Source organism: Atta cephalotes (genome assembly GCF_000143395.1).
Source record: "Atta cephalotes unplaced genomic scaffold scaffold00034, whole genome shotgun sequence".
Taxonomy (NCBI): Eukaryota; Metazoa; Arthropoda; class Insecta; order Hymenoptera; family Formicidae; genus Atta; species Atta cephalotes.
The window spans coordinates 2484731-2490893 of record NW_012130098.1 but is presented as its reverse complement, the minus strand read 5'-3'; positions in this window follow the sequence as shown (position 1 = coordinate 2490893).

Below are 6163 nucleotides of genomic sequence, written 5' to 3'. Positions count from 1 at the left end.
GTTAAAAAGTAAAGTAATAACGTAACTAACTAACTAACTACGTACGTACGACTCGTACTATATATATATATATATATATATATATATATATATATATATATATATATATATTCTCATTGGAGAATGAATTCTTTGATTTTATTGGATTTGTAGATCGAGAATCCGTATAATTGTTACATTTTAAGTATAAATATTGATTTTACTTTTTTCATATTTGCACAAGTGGCATAGAAAATGATAAAAGCGAAAGTTACATTGCGACCAATATAATTTCAATGTTATTACACGTACGAACGTGTTTCATTTGTTGAGGCATTATCGAAGAATAGTGACTTGTGTGATTGTAAATTATAATTTAATAAGATAGATAATATTGAATCAGACGCGGCTGAAAATTGTAATAAAACACTGGGAGACAAATCGGAGCCCGTGTGCGTACAAATAAATCGTACTCGCTGTTAATTGCAACTGCAACGAAATTGATTCCGCCAGTTCATTCGATTTATTCGGCGCTATATAAAATATAGTAATTATAGACACTGTGACATCGGTTTTAATTATCAAATTTTCCATGGCGCTCCGACGATATTTCGGTATATTTCTCGCATCGTGGGTCTGTCACTTTCAATGAGAATGCGCAAAGCTTTGCCGACGAATAAATTGCAAAATACGCGTCCGGATCCGACGTAAAATATTCGCGACGGGTTATCCGTAATCTGCTTACGACAAATGCTTGATCGAGACTCCTGGGACAATCTGTAAAGATTAACGGTACGCAGTATTGCATTGCCCCGCGTGATCGATTCACTCATCGTGATGAGTTCGAGTTAGGGCAGTTTTAACGCGGCGCGGCGTCGCGACGTTAACGGCCGTAAACACGTGAGGGTTGTGCGCGATCGTAATTTCAAACCGTAAAAGAGAGGGGGCTCAGAAGGGGATGACTTAGGCTCACGCTGCGTTAACCCGGATCGTTATCGTTTTACTGGCTCTAACGGTCGCCGATGAATATTTAAAGGCCGCAAAAATCTACCATATGAACATTTGATCTGCATGTTAATCTGCAGCAAGTAGGAAAACTTATGCGTTCTTTTTTTTTCGGCGTAGTTTATACACGCGCAATACTAAGTATGGTGTTGTTCCCTTATGCTATCGCTTTAGTTTGCAAATCATGATTGTAACTTTGATAGCTATAGTTATGGGGCGTTCTTAAAATTTAATTAAATTCTGCTGAAATGACACGTTGTATCAGACGAGTAAAATTTGCATAGCGAACGTAACATTAATGGGATAGCGAAGTTAGGTTTAGTGCCTATCATCACGTTGTTAGAAATATGAAACCGTCTTAAAAGCTGATCAAAATTTCCATACATAGGGAATTTGTAATATTCGATTCATTATTCTTTTATCATTATAAATGTGAACATAATTCATCAATCAGAAAATTTTAAGTATCTTATTATTTTACAAGATTCATTTATTTTATTCGTACACTAACATTTTTCATTAATATATTTCATTAATGTATTATTATTTTACATATAATATAAATATATTCGTGTACATTTTTGAATTCTTTTTGAGTTCATTTCGAATATATTACGCTAATTTATAAAGAACTCGAGAAAATGAATTCGAATTCGAATTGATTAGTTGTGCTATCTGGGAGATCAGTTTGATAAATAAGATCATATTCAGCGTCAAAAAATTGTGGGAAATAATTATCCTCGTTCTTATGCTAAAATAAAATTTGTTTTTTATTAAATGTTATTTGCTTTTTTTCGCTTATTTTTAATATTGTATAATAAATCACAGAAAACGTAAATGAAAAATTAACATTGAGTTAGCCAACTTGATAATTGATGGATCTTGATGATTAATAAAGCTCTTGTGAGAAAAAATTATGATTTAATATTTGCTACAGTCTTAATCCTGTATCGTGTAACACCTTTAAATTCGAGATATACTCATCTCTAAATGAAAATGATATTTCAAGTTTCACACTAATAAAAGGTATTTTTCTTATACAGTAGGTATTTTTCTCTATATTAACGCGAGGTGCAAAACAAGAAACATATAACAATTTGATTGAAAGTGAATTTACGATACTTTTCTTTTAGAGATACAAAATTTTTTATATGTACTTCATATACACTTTGACGTTACAAACTGCCAGCACTTTGACTATTTTTAAATAAACGACAATTGACAGCAATAGAACTATTCATGTCATCATAAAAAATCAGTTCTGTATGATCCATTACGATCAAATAAAGCATACAAATAAAGCATATTAGTAGTCTGAATCAAATGAGTAAACATTTTTCTCCTCACAATGGAGAAAATTCCTGATTTCAAAGTAAGTATTATTTTCTCTTTTATGTTTGATGTTATTTATATATGTCTCTTGTAATTTACGTGAGGTTTTTATTTCAATGTGTACCTTTAATTTTTGGCGATATAAGTTTATAAGTGTAGTATTTTGTGTAACATCTTTCATTCTCTCTCTCTTCTCTCTCTCTCTCTCTCTCTCTCTCTCTTTCTCTCTCTCTTTGCACGAAATAAATTGGCGACTCTGTACGAGAGATGTGTATCTTAAGTAGTTAAGAGCCCGATACATTTAATTAAGTATCATAAATGAGCCGCTGCGAGAAGCATTCAGAAAACCGTAACATTTCCGTGCCACGGAATTTTGCAGCAAGCAATTGCCGACTCGCGCACGCGAATTAATTTCCCGTCATAAAGCTTCCTATTAGTTGAACAGCAGCTCCTCCGTAGTACGACGATAAAACTTTCTCGTCGCAGGATTACGCGGACCGACAACGTGCGCATGTGTCTCGCTGGTAGAGAGTAGAGATCTAGGAAACGCGAATCATGCTCGCACGAAAGTTGCGTTAACGCTCGTAAAGAGAACTCTGTCTCTCTCTCTCTCTCTCTCTCTCTCTCTCTCTCTCTCACGTCCGATAGAAACGCCGGAAAACGAAAAGCGTAAGGGAATGGAAGAGGATAATAAAGGATGATAAGGAATGCTGCGCGATGGCACAGTCGCAAGAAGGACGAGGCAAGAGTGTAGACGAAAACCAGAGGAATGGCCTGGCTTAATTCCCACACGCACTTACGCAGTGACGTGGCGCGGTGCGGAAAAAAGTGCGTCCGTCGCGCAATGGCGAGCTCGCGCGAGCTTAGGATCGGGGCTCGTTTCTCCCGGGGTATAATGCCCCGCGAAATAGCCCCTTTAGTATGATATACGTATCACTTACGCGGCGCGATAATGAAAAGATTTGCCGGCTCTTTATGACTTCCGTGCAACGGCTAACAGGATCGTTCATTTCCCTCTCTCTTTTCCTAGCTTTCTGCCCTTCTCTCGCACGTTTTTCTTTCTCATGTGAATTTCCCGGATTTTCTGTTTTTTTTTCGCGTTTGATTGATATGCATATTATGATCGATATTTTATTTATTGTACATACAATTAAGAATCCTTAATCCTATCGATACAGTATTGCTATTATACATAAATTTTGCGTACAAAAAAATAGACTATTTTATTTATGTAATTGCATATTTTTCTCATTAAAATAATTATTTTACGTGTATTAATATAATTAACACAAGTAACTATAATTATTATTATTTTCTAAAAATATAGAACTGAATAAAAATTGTATTTTTTATATGTATTGTCTACAACAAATATATTGCTGCTAATCTTAGAACGTGTAACAATCAATCCAGAACACGGTTTGTCACATTTTCGCAGCTCCATTTAAAATTAAATGTTATTTGTACGATGATAAATTCAAGAATAATACTATTTATATAAAGATTATGCGTTTCGCGGGTTTCCAGATCCATTCTTGGAATGCTAACGTTTCGTGAACCTTGCAGTCCATTGCATCAGGGCGAAGAGCTGCCTGATACTGAGTATCAATGGACTTCAAGGTTCATAAAATGTTGATATTCTAAGAATGGATCTGGACACGGTAAAAACCCGCGAAATGCATAATCTTTATATAGAAAACACCTATGGAAGCCTCAAGAATATTATCAATAATACTATTTTAATATATAAAAGATGTAGATTATAATATTATAATATATCTATATCATATATGTACATATTTTTTCGAAAAAAATTATAATCAAAAACTGATAACTGGCCCCGATCATCCAGGATATTAATATTTTAAAAGATTTTAATGATTTTTTTACACAAATTCAAGACGAAAACTTCGTATGTCCGATATATTTTGTATATGTTTAAAGTTTTATCAAAATAATTCGAGCGGTTTTCGAAATTTTTTGGAAAAAATATAATTTTTTTTTCAATTTTAACATCCTGTGATTTTTGAAACTAATAATAAACTATTTTGAATATATGATCATGAGAAGTTTTTGTTTTAAATTTGTGTGAGAAATCATCCCTTAAAATCTTTTAGAATATTTAGAATCAACTCTGTATAATGATCTGAATTTTTAAAAGCTTATCTTCTTTATCTTAACCTTTTGCATAGCAAATTGAATCTTCTGATGATCTCTGAAACTTAGCTGCGCTCAGTGACATCGTTCACTTGTACATAAAATTTTCAATAACGTTCTAGAATTAAGTAAAAAAGAAATAAGGATAGCAATAAATTTTCGATCAAACTTCAATGATTTCAAAGTAAATATTAATTTCAAGCAAATAGACTCGGATTCATCATGCATAGATTCATGAGAATATAATGCTATTTATATTTCTAATTGAAAATTTAAAAAAGATTAATTTTCGTCATATTTTATCGATGCTCTTTTTTACATTGAATATTAGAATAAAAAGAAAATAGCAATAGGAATTTTGGGAGCATGTCGAGACAAAGCGGCCTTCTACGCGATGCTAAGTTGCTTAAGTACTTTAGTAAATTACATTACCGTGGTACAACATGATTCGATCGATGCAACCGTTAAGCGGATCGTTTTGTGAAAGCTCCGCAGAAGTGGTTGATATATGCATTCTATGAAACAAATCGCCCTCCTCTACACCTGCGGCGACTTTGTAGCGTCACTGGGGCGTTTAACAAGTCCAGGACGACGAATTGTGGGCGGTCGCGAGTGAGTTAGTACGACGTTTTAGAAAATCGAGTCAAGTAAGCGTATCAGCCAGCAGTTACGCGGATGAGTGATGCGGGAAAACATCGCATTTTGCTTACATTTCTATTTCCTCACACGCGCTAAATCATACTTAAAATCTGGCTCAGAAGCTCTTTTATTCTCTTTATCTTTCTCGCTATAATTTACGAACTCCATTGCTTTCTTGACGTGAGAACGATGAGTATCACTGTCGGTCTTAAAATCATTTCTATTTTATGGCTAATGTTAGGATTTAACATTTATATCATTTTGAATCGGATGATAAAATGTTAATAATAATATTTCACTTTAATTATTCAATAATAAAATATATTAATTCTCCATCTGCAGTATGGGAGTTTTGTCTTTTTTAGCAGAAGCGAAATTTCACTCTCAAATTTCTCTTTAAAATAAAAAAGGAAGATGAAGTCCCTTTATTGCTAGGTTATACATTTTTAAAACAAATTTTCCATTTTTCTTTATTTTCGTTCAATTTTTATTAAATAAAGGTTTTAACATTTGTGTTGAAAGATCCAGATTTCAAATGGAGGGAATAAAAATGTGATTACACAGACAGAGGATAATAACTAAAATATATTAGAGTATCTATTAATAATTACAAAATGATATATAAAATATATATATATCTCTGATATATTAGCATTTGCAATATCTCTGATGCTTTTATATATTCATTGACCACAACTCATCTTTTATATATAGCATTTTGAAAGGATTTAATTTTAGATTCTATATTCCATTCTTTACTGTGTTTCTCTTACTAGTCCTCTTCTATATAAAATTTGCCCTCTCGCTCTTTTTGCTCTGAAATCAACTTGCTTGCTTGTACTGTTTATATGCACGCGTGTGTCTGTCTCTCAGTTTCATGAATCTCCTCTCAGGGCTTACACTCTATTTCCACGACGGCTTCCTTCGTGTCTCGCGACTGCGCACGTCTCGGTAACGAGCGCGTCGTACTGTCGAGGAGGAAAAAGATTGGATTCCCGAGAATTTCAAGAGAAGAATTTTTTAATACGCGTACATAAACGTTTCGCATTGA